The 16,722-nt window shown below is 46.0% G+C and overlaps 1 pseudogene; it reads right to left on the bottom strand.

The window, feature by feature from the left end:
- Window positions 1–9,350: 9,350 nt before the first annotated feature.
- LOC129831021 (3-oxoacyl-[acyl-carrier-protein] synthase, mitochondrial-like) lies at window positions 9,351–16,259 on the bottom strand (annotated as a pseudogene).
- Between the last annotated feature and the right edge of the window lie 463 nt (window positions 16,260–16,722).

Here is a 16,722-nt window from a genome sequence, read left to right as displayed (position 1 = left end):
AGGTGAAGGGGGAGAGGTGAGGGGGGAGGAATCAGAGGAGGGCTGTGACAGGGGGAGGGAGGGAGGGAGGAAGGGTGTTCATACAGATCAATGGAGGAGCCTTTAACTTAAATGATTGCCGCTCAGAGTAGAAAAGCCAGGCAGAGAAATACTTTTAAGCTGAACGTACCGTGTACCACAGATCATTTACATACTCAGGGTCCGCTCTCTCTAGCTGTCAGTGTTTTACCACCATACGTACTGTGCACTAAATGGCAGTGTGAGTGCATTACAGTACCGTGAGGTGGGAAGGCAGGGGCACCTACTTCTGTCAATGCTGTAGGTGGGAGCTAGCCTTTTGTTCATAACGCTATAAAAACAAATGTAACTGTAAATGTCAATCTCCAATTTCATGCACAAAAATGCAGCATTGCGGAATGGAATGAGAAGACCTAAAACTCTACTCTGTCTGTTTAACCAACAAACGAAGAAACAACAAGTCAATTGGAAACCATATTTGTGATCTCGTGATCCCACATTTCTTTGTCTATCCTGTACATGGAATAGATCAGTAGCATCTCTTGATCTATAATCAGTCATAACAGCACAATACTGCAGTGTGTCAATGGCAGTACTTTTGATACATGAGGGATGGTAATGCAATGGCAGCCTTTGAGGGGGTGTTAGGTCATCACTGAATAAACATTCCTACAATGAATCTGTTATTATTGTGTTCTGTCTGATACATTAGGTTCACTTTCCATTAATCTCCTTCCCAAACACTTCCGCCCAAATGCACTTTGCGCAATAGCCAGGGGACGAGGTTAACTTTCCACAAATAACTTTGTGAAAATACCACAGATAACAGCACATGCTGCTGGTTTAGGTCAGATTCCCCCAACAAAACTCTAAAAAGGTTCAAGACACAGATAAGGACTTTCCTTCCCTCCCAACTCGAAAAAAAGGTTCCCCTATCATTTATCCATGTCAAATTATTTAAAATTAAAATGGCAAATGAATAATGGATTTATTCATTAGTGGAAGATGACATCCTGTAAGAGTTAATAAAACTTCATCTCTAAAAATGGCCTTGAAAGATATATCCCCCTGTAATTCATCATGCAAGTTAGTTTCCTGTATTGCATCTTCTATTCACTTCAGTCATGACTCGTGACTGAACAAACTATTGAAGAATTCATACACTGAAGAGTATGTTTTGCACAATGTTTCCAATACATAGAAAGCCTGCATTTTGTTCATATCAACTGATGTTCTTACCAGTCAATATGTACAGTAAAATACACTACTAGTACATCATACTGTATGCACCTCTCTATATACTCCTGCGCCAACAGGTTGCAAGAGGCTAGTCTTCTTTTGCAATCACATTCATAGTAGCTTTGCCTCAGACTGAGCAACCCACATCCAGTGATCCAGAGGGAATACAAAGAGGATAAGAGATCCCCAAATCACCCTTCATATTCCCCCTATGCAATCATTACACATCTCCCTCAGGAGGACCACGTTGGTTCAACAACTCCATTTTTGTTTTCCGAAGAGCGGCTAGCACTGATTATGGCTTTTACATATTGGAGGAGTGGAGGAACAAATGTGAAAGCTTATTTTCCTGGTCCCCTCTGGGCCACGTTTCTCCCATTACCTCTGCGTCTCCCTTGAAATAATGTATGCGTCCCAAATGACCAGAAGCCTGTAGTAGCGTGCTAGGGGGAATAGGGTGCCATTTAGGATGCAGATAATGCCACATTGTCTCCACTGAACCTTCCCCTATATCACATCACCACTGTGTTCTCCTCTGTCTGAGACTGAGACCTTGTTGTTCACACAGAGCCCAAATAAATCCAACGCCGGTTTACCTGACAATTTCCCTGAGAATCTCCAGTGAAAGCAATTTTTTTGTCCAGGACGAGGCTTTGTAACCTGTGTCCAGGAAACCGGCCCCCCAGTATCTAGAATAGATCTTAGTAAATTAGAGAGAAAATGCATTCAGATAGCGATCTGTCATTAACATGCCACTCGTGACAAAGCTTCATCTGAAATGTCATTGCCAGAATCCATAAATGAAATTGTGTAATGAATCATATATGGGACTGTATGAAGTGAAGGTCTTCAGTTAAAACATTCTACTGCAATGGTTTTACAAGTTGGATTGTACAACCCAGAATGAAGGGTTTGAAAGGATGAAGTGTCTGATTTTGTGTTGATTTTATTTACAACCCAGAACGAAGGGTTTGAAAGTGTCTGTGGTTTTATGCGTGGATTTTGTTTACTTACTCCTTTGATAGTTTAACCTCTTTCAGCTAGGGGGCAGAATTTTTATGTTTGGAAAAATAACGTTCCCAAGGTAAACGGACTGTTTCTCAGGTGCAGATGCTAGAATATGCATATAATTGGCAGATTAGGATAGAAAACACTCTAAAGTTTCCAAAACTGTCAAAATATTGTCTGTGAGTATAACAGAACTGATTTTGCAGGCGAAAACCTGAGGAAATCCAAACCGGAAGTGCCTTTTATTTGGAAAAATCCCTGTTCCGTTGCCTGCCCCTCCTCCATTTAAAGGGGTATCAACCAGATTCCCATTTCCAATGGCTTCCTCAGGCTGTGACCAGGCTTTAGACATAGTTTCAAGCTTTTATTTTGAAAAATGAGCGAGATTTTTCAAAACGTGTCAGGTGTCCTTTGATTAGTTCCTGCGCGCGACAGATGTAGCTCGACATTTTCCTTCTCTGTAGTATTGAATAGGTTACCGTCCGGTTTTTATATTATTGATTATGTATGTTAAAAGCAACCTGAGGATTAATTATAAAAAACGTTTGACATGTTTCTACGAACATTAAGAATACTTTTGGAATTTTTGTTTGCCCTTCAGGACCGGAACGAGCCTGTGGTTTTCTGAACATAACGCGCAAACCAAATGGCGTTTTTTGGTTATAAAACTAATCTTTATCGAACAAAAATAACATTTATTGTGTAACTGGGAGTCTCCTGAGTACACGAGTGTACTTACACTTTATGACCAACCAACTGCTCATTACTGGGCTGGGACACATTCTTCTATTACAATAGGCTCTGAGATGGAGCTGAACTTCCTGTATAGACTGTTTAAATATAAAAGGTAATAAACCCATAGCCTCTCCAGTGTAGGTTTCATGTGAGACAGTGCCACCTGCTGGTGATAAATATATATACTACTGGTATTCAAGTACACAAAGTATATCTGTATTTTAATGAACAAAATGCAAACATCGATTTCACGAATATCACCGAAGGTGGCTCCCCTTCCCGTTCGGGTGGCGCTCGGCGGTCGTAGTCACCGGTCTACTAGCTGCCACCGATCCCTTTTTCCCTTTTCGTTTGGTTTTGTCTAATTGTTTTCACCTGTTCCTTGTTGGGGTTTTTAGATTGGTGTTATTTAAGTTCGATTAGCCCGATTGTGTTTGTGCGGGCTTGTTTCTGTTATGTGAGAGGTGTTCTTTATTTATATGGGTTTTCCACTGTCCGGTTAGATACCAGTGTGTACTTAGGTGGAATAGTTTAAGCCTATGTTCGGCGTTACCTATTGTAGGTTTTTTGGTTGGACATCAAAGCGTGTTTTTCCCCGTAACCTCTGCTATCTGTGCCTGACTCCACACCCATTCACTCTTTGAACGTTTACCCGGAGTTCACCCGCCGTTTCCGGGCCATGTTCGATCACCCTCCGGAGGGCTGAGCTGCGGGTGAGAGATTGTTCCATCTCAGGCAGGGGACGAGGAGCGCGCAGGACTTCACGCTGGAATTCCGGACCTTGGCCGCTGGAGCGGGGTGGAACGACAGGGGGCAGAATTTTTATGTTTGGAAAAATAACGTTCCCAAGGTAAACGGACTGTTTCTCAGGTGCAGATGCTAGAATATGCATATAATTGGCAGATTAGGATAGAAAACACTCTAAAGTTTCCAAAACTGTCAAAATATTGTCTGTGAGTATAACAGAACTGATTTTGCAGGCGAAAACCTGAGGAAATCCAAACCGGAAGTGCCTTTTATTTGGAAAAATCCCTGTTCCGTTGCCTGCCCCTCCTCCATTTAAAGGGGTATCAACCAGATTCCCATTTCCAATGGCTTCCTCAGGCTGTGACCAGGCTTTAGACATAGTTTCAAGCTTTTATTTTGAAAAATGAGCGAGATTTTTCAAAACGTGTCAGGTGTCCTTTGATTAGTTCCTGCGCGCGACAGATGTAGCTCGACATTTTCCTTCTCTGTAGTATTGAATAGGTTACCGTCCGGTTTTTATATTATTGATTATGTATGTTAAAAGCAACCTGAGGATTAATTATAAAAAACGTTTGACATGTTTCTACGAACATTAAGAATACTTTTGGAATTTTTGTTTGCCCTTCAGGACCGGAACGAGCCTGTGGTTTTCTGAACATAACGCGCAAACCAAATGGCGTTTTTTGGTTATAAAACTAATCTTTATCGAACAAAAATAACATTTATTGTGTAACTGGGAGTCTCCTGAGTACACGAGTGTACTTACACTTTATGACCAACCAACTGCTCATTACTGGGCTGGGACACATTCTTCTATTACAATAGGCTCTGAGATGGAGCTGAACTTCCTGTATAGACTGTTTAAATATAAAAGGTAATAAACCCATAGCCTCTCCAGTGTAGGTTTCATGTGAGACAGTGCCACCTGCTGGTGATAAATATATATACTACTGGTATTCAAGTACACAAAGTATATCTGTATTTTAATGAACAAAATGCAAACATCGATTTCACGAATATCACCGAAGGTGGCTCCCCTTCCCGTTCGGGTGGCGCTCGGCGGTCGTAGTCACCGGTCTACTAGCTGCCACCGATCCCTTTTTCCCTTTTCGTTTGGTTTTGTCTAATTGTTTTCACCTGTTCCTTGTTGGGGTTTTTAGATTGGTGTTATTTAAGTTCGATTAGCCCGATTGTGTTTGTGCGGGCTTGTTTCTGTTATGTGAGAGGTGTTCTTTATTTATATGGGTTTTCCGCTGTCCGGTTAGATACCAGTGTGTACTTAGGTGGAATAGTTTAAGCCTATGTTCGGCGTTACCTATTGTAGGTTTTTTGGTTGGACATCAAAGCGTGTTTTTCCCCGTAACCTCTGCTATCTGTGCCTGACTCCACACCCATTCACTCTTTGAACGTTTACCCGGAGTTCACCCGCCGTTTCCGGGCCATGTTCGATCACCCTCCGGAGGGCTGAGCTGCGGGTGAGAGATTGTTCCATCTCAGGCAGGGGACGAGGAGCGCGCAGGACTTCACGCTGGAATTCCGGACCTTGGCCGCTGGAGCGGGGTGGAACGACAGGGCCCTGATAGACCATTACAGGTGTAGCCTGAGAGAGGACGTCCGCAGGGAGTTGGCTTGTCGGGACACTACGCTCAGCCTGGACAAGCTCATAGACATGTCGAGCCGGCTAGAACATCTGCTGGCTGCTCGCGGACGTTCTGAAAGGGTCCTGTCTGTTCCACCTCCTGGCCCTCCCGCTCTCATACCTATGGAGCTAGGGGGGGCTGCATCTAGGGAGACCGGAGGAGGAGGCTCCTCCTGTACCAGTTGTGGCTGGAGAGGGCACACTTCCGGTCGGTGCTCGAGGAGTCCATCTGGGAGTTGAGAGGGCAGGCAGAACACTCCTCAGTCACCCCAGGTGAGTCAGCACCACCCTCACCCAGAGCTTCCTGTTGGTCACATGTTTTTATTAATTTGTTTCCTTAAGTTTTCTCCTTCTCTCCAGCATAAGGCGCTAGTCGATTCAGGCGCAGCTGGGAACTTTATAGATCGCGGACTCGCCCAGAGGTTGAGGATTCCGTTAGTACAGGTAGACCCCCCCTTCCCCGTGCACTCCTTAGATAGTCGACCGTTAGGGTCAGGGCTGGTCAGGGAGGCCACGATTCCTCTGGAGATGATTACACGGGGGGATCATAAGGAGCGGATTAGTCTGTTCCTTATCGATTCACCTGCGTTTCCGGTCGTGCTGGGGATTCCCTGGCTGGCTATTCACAATCCTAAGATTTCGTGGAGACAGGGAGCTCTCCAGGGGGGGTCTGATGAGTGTTCAGGTAGGTGTGTAAGAGTTTCCATCGGTGCGACAACGGTGGAGAGTCCAGACCAGGTTTCCACCGTGCGCATTCCCGCTGAGTATGCCGATTTGGCTATCGCCTTCAGTAAAAAGAAGGCGACCCAATTACCACCCCATCGACAGGGGGATTGCGTGATAAACCTCCAGGTAAACGCTGCACTGCCCAGGAGTCACGTGTATCCTTTGTCCCAGGAGGAGACGTTGGCTATGGAGACATATGTCACGGAAGCTCTGGGACAGGGGTACATTCGGCCCTCCATGTCACCCGTCTCCTCGAGTTTCTTTTTTGTGAAGAAAAAGGAGGGTGGTTTGCGTCTGTGTATTGATTATCGAGGTCTCAATTCCATCATGGTGGGTTTTAGTTACCCACTACCTCTCATCGCTACGGCGGTGGAATCATTTCACTGGGCACGGTTCTTCACGAAACTAGACCTCAGGAGCGAGTATAATCTGGTGCGTATTCGGGAGGGAGATGAGTGGAAAACCGCGTTTAGTACCACATCTGGCCATTATGAGTACCTCGTCATGCCGTACGGGTTAAAGAATGCTCCAGCCATCTTTCAATCCTTCGTCGACGAGATTCTCAGAGACCTGCACGGACAGGGTGTGGTGGTGTATATTGACGATATCTTGATCTACTCCACCACACGCGCCGCGCATGTGTCTCTGGTGCGCAAGGTTCTTGGGCGACTGCTGGAGCATGACCTGTACGTGAAGGCGGAGAAATGTGAGTTTTCCAAACGAGCCGTCTCCTACCTGGGTTATCGCATTTCCACCCCGGGGGTGGTGATGGAGTGTGACCGCGTCAAGGCCGTGCGTAATTGGCCAACTCCGACCACGGTAAAAGAGGTGTAGCGGTCCTTAGGGTTTGCCAATTACTACCGGAGGTTTATCCGGGGTTTTGGCCAGGTAGCGGCTCCCATTACCTCACTGCTGAAGGGGGGGCCGGTGCATTTGCAGTGGTCAGCAGAGGCGGACGGAGCTTTCCGTCGTTTGAAGGCGCTGTTCACCGACGCGCCAGTGTTGGCGCATCCGGACCCTTCTTTGGCATTCATAGTAGAGGTGGACGCATCCGAGGCTGGGGTTGGAGCCGTGCTCTCACAGTGCTCGGGTACGCCACCGAAGCTCCGCCCCTGTGCTTTTTTCCCGAAGAAGCTCGGGCCGGCGGAGCAAAACTATGATGTGGAGGACAGGGAGTTGTTGGCTGTGGTTAAGGCCCTGAAAGTGTGGAGACACTGGCTTGAGGGAGCTAAGCACCCTTTCCTCATCTGGACTGACCACCGTAACCTGGAGTATATCCGAGCAGCTAGGAGACTGAATCCTCGTCAGGCAAGGTGGGCCATGTATTTCACCAGATTTCGATTTACGATCTCGTATCGGCCAGGTTCCCTCAACACTAAGGCCGACGCGCTGTCCCGTCTTTACGACACTGAGGACCGGTCCATCGATCCTACTCCCATCATTCCGGCGGCTAGGCTGGTGGCTAGGCGGAGACGGACATCGAGCGGGCGCTAAGGGAGGAACCTGCGCCTCAACAGTGCCCGGAGGGTCATAGGTAGGTGCCGCTTGCTGTTCGTGATCAATTGATTCGATGGGCTCATAGTCTACCATCGTCAGGTCACCCGGGTATTTCGAGGACAGTACGAGGTCTTAGGGGGAAGTACTGGTGGCCCACCTTAGTGAGGGACGTGTGATTCTATGTCTCCTCATGTTCGGTGTGCGCCCAGAGTAAGGCTCCTAGGCACTTGCCACGAGGGAAGTTACAACCCCTCCCCGTTCCACAACGGCCGTGGTCCCATCTATCGGTGGACTTTCTCACTGATCTTCCCCCGTCTCAGGGAAACACGACGATCCTGGTCGTTGTGGATCGGTTCTCGAAGTCCTGCCGTCTTATCCCGTTGCCCGGTCTCCCTACGGCCCTACAGACTGCGGATGCTCTTTTCACCCATGTCTTCCGGCACTATGGGGTGCCCGAGGATATTACGGGGTCCCCAGTTTACATCCCGAGTGTGGAGGGCGTTTATGGAACGTCTGGGGGTCTCGGTCAGCCTGACCTCGGGGTATCACCCGGAGAGTAATGGGCAGGTGGAGAGAGTGAACCAGGAGGTGGGTAGGTTTCTGCGGTCGTATTGCCAGGACCGGCCAGGGGAGTGGGCGAGATACATTCCCTGGGGTGAAATGGCCCAGAACTCACTAAGCCACTCCTCTACCAAGATGTCACCGTTTCAGTGCGTGTTGGGGTACCAGCCGGTCCTGGCACCATGGCATCAGAGCCAGACCGAGGCTCCTGCGGTGGTGGAGTGGGTGCAGCGCTCTAAGGAGACCTGGAGGGCCGTCCAGGAGTCATTACGTCAGGCGAGTGGACGGCAGAAGAGGAGTGCTGACCGTCACCGCAGTGAGGCCCCCGTGTTTGCACCGGGGGACAGAGTCTGGCTCTCGACCCGAAACCTGGCCCTCCGCCTGCCCTGCCGGAAGCTGGGTCCGCAGTGTGTGGGGCCATTCAAAGTCCCGAGGAGAATAAACGAGGTGTGTTATCGATTATTACTTCCTTCGTATTATCGTATTAACCCCTCGTTTCATGTGTCTCTCCTCAGGCCGGTGGTAGCTGGTCCCCTTCAGGAAGGTGAGGTTCCGGAGGTCCCTCCGCCCCCTCTGGACATCGAGGGGTCCCCGGCGTACACGATAAGGGCCATTCTGGACTCGAGACGCCGGGTGAGGGGCCTGCAGTACCTCGTGGACTGGGAGGGGTACGGGCCGGAGGAGAGGTGCTGGGTCCCGGTGGGGGACATATTGGATCCATCTATGCTATTGGATCCACCTGCGCCTCGCCCCCCGGGTCGTCCCCAAGGCCGGTGTCGGCGCGCTGCGGGAGCCACACGTCAGTGGGGGGGGGTACTGTCACGAATATCACCGAAGGTGGCTCCTCTTCCCGTTCGTGTGGTGCTCGGCGGTCGTCGTCGCCGGTCTACTAGCTGCTACCAATCCCTTTTTCCCTTTTTGTTTTGTTGGGTCTAATTGGTTTCACCTGTTCCTTGTTTGGGGGTTATTTAAGTTCAGTTAGCCCGCCTGTGTTCGTGCGGGCATTGTTTCTGCTGTATTTGGTATAGGAGTGTTTCTGTTATTTGGATTGTCCGCTGTACAGCGTATGTGCCTGTGTAGTACATTATTTTGGAGTGTTTTACGCCTGTGTTCGGTGTCACCCTCTTTGTGCGCGGTTATTGTAAGGACATAAAGTGTTTTTTCCCCGTAACCTCTGCTCTCTGCGCCTGACTCCACACCCATTGACTCTTTGAACGTTACAATCGATCATAATTTCATGCAAATTACATGTCCCAATATAATATTGAGAACATTTTGAAACTGAAATACTAGGGATCTATAAAGGATCTGTTGCGAAATCAAATCCCATACAAAACCAGTAAGAAGTGAATCCTTTAGACAAGCTTTTCAGACACTGGTGAGACACAGCGACACATTAGTCCCCCCAAACCCAAAAGAGTTTGATAGCTATCCGTCTACCCTCTTTCTTCCACTACTATGCAGTACAGGGCACATAGTTCAGGTCAAACTCTGGCTCAGTGAAGTCCAGGTTGAAGGTGGGTGGCAAAGTGCTGTGGTAGCAGGCCAGAGCAGTGAAGGCTGCCTCTAGGGCTGCGGCAGCCCCCAGTAGATGCCCCGTGGCCCCCTTAGTGGAGGGGACAGCCAGGGTGGCGGCTTGCTGCTGCAACAGTCTCTTGATGGCAGTGTTCTCTGCAGAATCACCTAGTGGTGTAGAGGTGGCATGTGCGTTCACATACGTTCCATGGGCTGGTTCCACCCCAGTGTCTCAGAGCAATGCAGACATGTACCTGGAAGAAGAACAGGAGAATGAAAGTGGACTGTAAAAATGTCATGACTTCAAATATGTTCACCATTTCATAAAAAAATTCTGAATTGTTTTAAAATAGGCCTAAGATTTTTAAATGTTTTATGTCATGGTCAAGTTGATAGATATTGATAATGGTACTAGCTACAGTACATTGCAATGATTCCTTAACACAAATAGTAAGCACCTGGTGAAAGAGTGCTATAAACCCCATCCATGACTATTACCTGATGGCTCCATCTCCATCAGCAGTGGGGGCTGTGATGTGGCTGGCGTCCCCTGACAGGCCGTACCCCAGCACCTCAGCATACACCCTGGCCCCCCTCCTCACAGCATGCTCCCACTCCTCCAGGAACACCACTGCAGACCCTTCACCCATCACAAACCCATCCCTCTCTGGGTGTAAGGGCCGTGATGCCAGCCTGGGCTGGTCGTTCCAATGGGTACCCAAAGCCCTTCAAGTAAATGTAAAAGTTGAATTACACACACATAGCAGTCAATACAAACTGAAACCAATGAACATACAAATGGCGTAGGCATATCTTAATACATATGTAAAAATGTATAAAAAGGACAGACTAGATGTATACTAACCTGTCTAGGATCAGCGTGGCGCTAGCGGCACACCCCCCCCCCCCCCCCCACTGAAAAACCAGTGCCGCGAAATTCAAAAAAAAATTTTTTTTTAAATATTTAACTTTCACACATTAAAGTCCAATACAGCTAATGAAAGACACAGATCTTGTGAATCCAGTCAACATTTCCGATTTTTAAAATGTTTTACAGGGAAGACACAATATGTAAAGATGTACATCTATTACCTAAAAACACATTAGCATAATCCACCATCTTTTATTTGTCCACCAACACCAGTAGCCATCACCAATTCGGCTAAACTAAGATATTTATAGCCCCTAACCAACAAAAAAACTCATTAGATGACAGTCTGATAACATATTTATGGTATGGGATAGGTTTTGTTAGAAAAAAGTGCATATTTCAGGTAGATGGCATAGGTTACAATTGCACCCACCGTCACAAATGGAATAGAAAAACTACTTAGAGCAACGTGTTTACCTACTTACTAATCATCAAACATTTCGTAAAAATACACAGCATACACGAATCGAAAGACACAGATCCTGTGAATACAGACAATATTTCAGATTTTCTAAGTGTCTTACAGCGAAAACACAATAAATCGTTATATTAGCATAGCACATACCACATAGCAGCCCAGCATTGATTCTAGCCAAAGTGAGCGATAAAAGTCAACATCGCCAAAAGATATTAATTTTTTCACTAACCTTCTCAGAATTCTTCCGATGACACTCCTGTAACATCACATTACAACATGCATATACAGTTTGATCGAAAATGTTTATATTTAGCCACCAAAATCATGGTTAGACAATGTGAAATGTAGCTCAGTTGGTCAGAAAATTTCCTTGCGCCACTTAGACAGTGATCTACTCTTATACATAAATACTCATAAACGTGACTAAAAAATATAGGGTGGACAGGGATTGATAGACAATTTAATTCTTAATACAATTGCGTTATTACATTTTTTAATTTATCCTTACTTTTCAATACAGTTTGCGCCAAGCGAAGCTACGTCAAAAAACATGGCGTCCTAAGCCACTAAAATGTTTCGACAGAAACACGATTTATCATAATAAAAATGTCCTACCTTGAGCTGTTCTTCCATCAGTATCTTGGGCAAAGGATCCTTTCTTGGGAGGAATCGTCTTTTGGTGGAAAGCTGTCCTCTTGCAATGTGGAAATGCCAACTGCGTTCGGGATGAACTGAAAGCGTGCCCACCTATTCACAGCGTTAAAGAAATAAATGTCCCAAAATCGCACTAAACGGATATAAATTGCTATAAAACGCTTTAAATTAACTACCTTATGATGTTTTTAACTCCTATAACGAGTGAAAAGATGACCGGAGAAATATAACAGGCTAAACTAACGCTTGGAACAGGAGAGGGTCGGTGTCCTCCACGCGCGTTACGCAGCAAGAAAAGACTTGCTAGCTACAGGGTTTTTTCATTTGTAGTGCCTGTGAACGCGCAATCGACCCCATTGGAATCGTCATCACGTAAAGGCATCCAGGGGAAGACGTAAGAAGTGTCCATATAGTCATAGCAAAATCAGTGCCCTTTTAACTGACTTCAGAACAGTGGCCAACATTTCTGAAATCTGAATCCATGTCAGGGAAATTGCTGTAGAATGGGCTCTGTTCCACTTAGAGACAAAATTTCAACTCCTATAGAAACTATAGACTGTTTTCTATCCAATAATAATAATAATATGCATATTGTACGATCAAGGATTTTGTGGGAAGCCGTTTCAAAAATTAGCCAAATTAGCATAAATAGTCTAAACAGCGCCCCCATCCCCAACAGGCTAACAACAACAATAACACAAAAAAAAACAAATATCCTGGGATCTTCAAGATTTGCCTCGCCCTCGCAAACCCCGCGATTGACAGAGGTCCCACCCGCTTCCATGGCGGCAGCGTCTCTGTGGGCAATGAAACTGGCTGCGTCACCGAGGGCATGGTCTCCAGTTGTGCAGGCGGTGGACACGGCGTGGTTGGGGCCTTTTAGGTTGCGCTTAATGCTGGCGTGACCTGCAGCCATGTTGACCAGGATACGAGGCACAAAGAAGGGGCTGACCTAGAATACAACTTTTATTAACTCCATCCATCCATCAAAATAGAAATTGGTGTTTTATTTGCAGACTGTTCTTATATAATCCCAAGTTCTCAACCCTCTTCTGCAAATAGGACACATTCAGACTACAAAGGGAAGCCCAGCCGCGAGCTGCCCAGTGGCATGAGCCTACCAGACGAGCTAAATCACTTCTATGCTCGCTTCGAGGCAAGCAACACTGAGGCATGCATGAGAGCATCAGCTGTTCCGGGCGACTGTGTGATCACGCTCTCCATAGCCGACATGAGTAAGACCTTTAAACAGGTCAACATACACAAGGCTGCGGGGCCAGACGGATTACCAGGACGTGTGCTCCGGGCATGTGCTGACCAACTGGCAGGTGTCTTCACTGACATTTTCAACATGTCCCTGATTGAGTCTGCAATACCAACATGTTTCAAGCAGACCACCATAGTCCCTGTGCCCATGAACACAAAGGCAACCTGCCTAAATGACTACAGACCCGTAGAACTCACGTCCGTAGCCATGAAGTGCTTTGAAAGGCTGGTAATGGCTCACATCAACACCATTATCCCAGAAACCCTAGACCCACTCCAATTTGCATACCGCCCAAACAGATCCACAGATGATGCAATCTCTATTGCACTCCACACTGCCCTTTCCCACCTGAACAAAAGGAACACTTATGTGAGAATGCTATTCGTTGACTACAGCTCAGCGTTCAACACCGTAGTACCCTCAAAGCTCATCACTAAGCTAAGGATCCTGGGACTAAACACCTCCCTCTGCAACTGGATCCTGGACTTCCTGACGGGCCACCCCCAGGTGGTGAGGGTAGGTAGCAACACATCTGCCACGCTGATCCTCAACACTGGAGCTCCCCAGGGGTGCTTGCTCTGTCCCCTCCTGTACTCCCTGTTCACCCACGACTACATGGCCAGGCACGACTCCAACACCATCATTAAGTTTGCAGACGACACAACAGTGGTAGGCCTGATCACCGACAACGACGAGACAGCCTATAGGGAGGAGGTCAGAGACCTGGCCGGGTGGTGCCAGAATAACAACCTATCCCTCAACGTAACCAAGACTAAGGAGATGATTGTGGACTACAGGAAAAGGAGGACCGAGCACGCCTCCATTCTCATCGACGGGGCTGTAGTGGAGCAGGTTGAGAGCTTCAAGTTCCTTGGTGTCCACATCAACAACAAACTAGAATGGTCCAAACACACCAAGACAGTCGTGAAGAGGGCACGACAAAACCTATTCCCCCTCAGGAAACTAAAAAGATTTGGCATGGGTCCTGAAATCCTCAAAAGGTTTGACAGCTGCAACATTGAGAGCATCCTGACTGGTTGCATCACTGCCTGGTACGGCAATTGCTCGGCCTCTGACTGCAAGGCACTACAGAGGTTAGTGCGTACGGCCCAGTACTTCACTGGGGCTAAGCTGCCTGCCATCCAGGACCTCTACACGAGGCGGTGTCAGAGGAAGGCCCTAAAAATTGTCAAAGACCCCAGCCACAGACTGTTCTCTCTACTACCGCACGGCAAGCGGTACCGGAGTGCCAAGTCTAGGACAAAAAGGCTTCTCAACAGTTTTTACCCCCAAGCCATAAGACTCCTGAACAGGTAATCAAATGGCTACCTGGACTATTTGAATTGTGTGCCCCCCCAACCCCTCTTTTTACGCTGCTGCTACTCTCTGTTTATCTTATATGCATAATCACTTTAACTATACATTCATGTACATACTACCTCAATTGGGCTGACCAACCAGTGCTCCCGCACATTGGTTAACCTGCATTGTGTCCCGCCACCCGCCAAACCCTCTTTTACGCTACTGCTACTTTCTGTTCATCATATATGTATAGTCACTTTAACCATATCTACATAAACATACTATCTCAATCAGCCTGACTAACCGGTGCCTGTATGTAGCCTCGCTACTTTTATAGCCTCGCTACTGTACATAGCCTGTCTTTTTACTGTTGTTTTATTTCTTTACTTACCTATTGTTTACCTAATACCTTTTTTTGCACTATTGGTTAGAGCCTGTAAGTAAGCATTTCACTGTAAGGTCTGTTGTATTCGGCGCACGTGACAAATAAACTTTGACTTGATTCCTACCTACCAACCCTGCCACAAACACACATCTGAGAGGTTGGAAGCAGCACAGCACGCTTCAGCGCCTGCTGGCTACAGCAGACCCCATAACTGTTCTTACTGTAACCTTTCGCCTGGAAGATGGCCAATGTCTTGGCGATCTTATCCAGCGAAACCATTCCCACCTCTGTGGTCAACTGCTCCTCCCCAGGGCTGCTGGGATACCACCCAGAATCCTCCAGTGCCAGCTGTGTGGCACCGAGAGCCATGACAGTGACATACTGTTGATCTCCCTGCGCGTGGCGAATCTCTCGTCCTTGAACTGGCCCTCTCCATCCCCTCGGGCACCAGGGCTGCCACTTTACAGGGGACTGTCTTATAAGTCTCAGAGTCAAGGGCGACAATCCCACTGGCACCGCTAATCAGCTGGTTCCAGGGTAGAGTAGTCCCTGTGCTGAGAGGAGAGAGAAGTGCTATTTCAGTGATTGCTACTCTCCTCCTGGACGGATTCTTTCCACAGGTGTAGTGTCTCAGATTGGGACTCATTGAACAAATACAAGTGTTCTTGTTGAGAAGTGTTATGGTTGTGATGTGATGTACAACAGCAGCTTTGGCCTACACGATGAAGACATGATGTTGTTTTGTTTCTCTGCTATCTCTGTGGAATAGAAAAAAACTATAATAAACAGTTTAGCAGTATAACTCATTCTTGACTCATACCTACCACCAATCACGTCAATACAGTACGGTATGTAGGTAGTACAAATGCTATCATATCCACCAAGGTAAAGTTGGTTTTATATTCGGACATTCAACAGACATTCATCAAACATTCGCCAAAATAAATTTAAAAAATACAAAAATCAATAACTTATTCATTGATTGTCACAGATACATAAAAATAGATATGGTTTATTCTATAAATGTCTAACATACTTTTACAACCTTTGCTTTTAATAAAACATCCAGTTTTGATTTGATGGAAATACATAATCTTTCAAATGCAATTTTAAGCTGTATAAATCAATAACTAATCCACCATTTGTCACAGAAACATCAAACTAGATATGATTTATTCTATAAATGTCTAGCATACTTTTACAACCTGTGTTTTGAGTAGAAATTCCAGTTTTGACCTGATAGAAATACATAACATCTATAAAATGCAATTTAAAGCTATATAAATCAATAACGTTTTCACTGATTATGATAGAAATATGCATTTATTTGCAATAACTTAAAAGAAATGTTAATTTCAAGTGCAATGTGTTCTGTATGAAGTTGTACAATGTTTACAATCTTAAATTGTATGCCAAATCAATGTTTGCATTTTTAGTGCATGTCACGCCCTGACCGTAGAGAGGTTTTTATGTCTCTATTTTGGTTTGGTCTGATTAAAGGGTCTGAATACTTATGTAAATGTGATATTTCAGTTCTTTTTATTTTGATAAATTAGCAAAAATGTCTAAAAAACTGTATTTGCTTTGTCATTATGGGGTATTATGTGTAGATTGATGAGGGGGGGGAAATTATTTAATACATTTTAGAATAAGAATAATAAGAATAACAAAATGTGGAAAAAGTCAAGGGGTCTGAATACTTTCCGAAGGCACTGTACATTTTAAAAACATGACAGAGATATCACAAAAAAGTCTGACTTATTTCCATTGTGGTCCCTAAATTCCATGGTGAAAAAACATTACTTAGATACAGATACATTTCATAGATACAGACATTAACAGTTGTTCAATTGCCCGATCATTAGCCAGATTTTGACATTATTAAAATAAGTTATGGTCTGCATGGCTTTGAGTTGTTGTGGTAGTCTGTTCCACTCAACAGTTCCGGTATATAAAAAGATGTGACTTGCAGGGTCGCATAGAAACTCCAAAGGTGTTGGGTGGGTTCAAGGTACCAACATGTTTTTGGAACTACTGGGGTGAGGTTCTCTATTACCTCAGTGTTTCTCAACCTGTTTTG

Source organism: Salvelinus fontinalis, chromosome 32, assembly GCF_029448725.1.
Source record: "Salvelinus fontinalis isolate EN_2023a chromosome 32, ASM2944872v1, whole genome shotgun sequence".
NCBI classification, from domain to species: domain Eukaryota; kingdom Metazoa; phylum Chordata; class Actinopteri; order Salmoniformes; family Salmonidae; genus Salvelinus; species Salvelinus fontinalis.
This window is presented reverse-complemented; position numbering and strand designations above follow the sequence as displayed.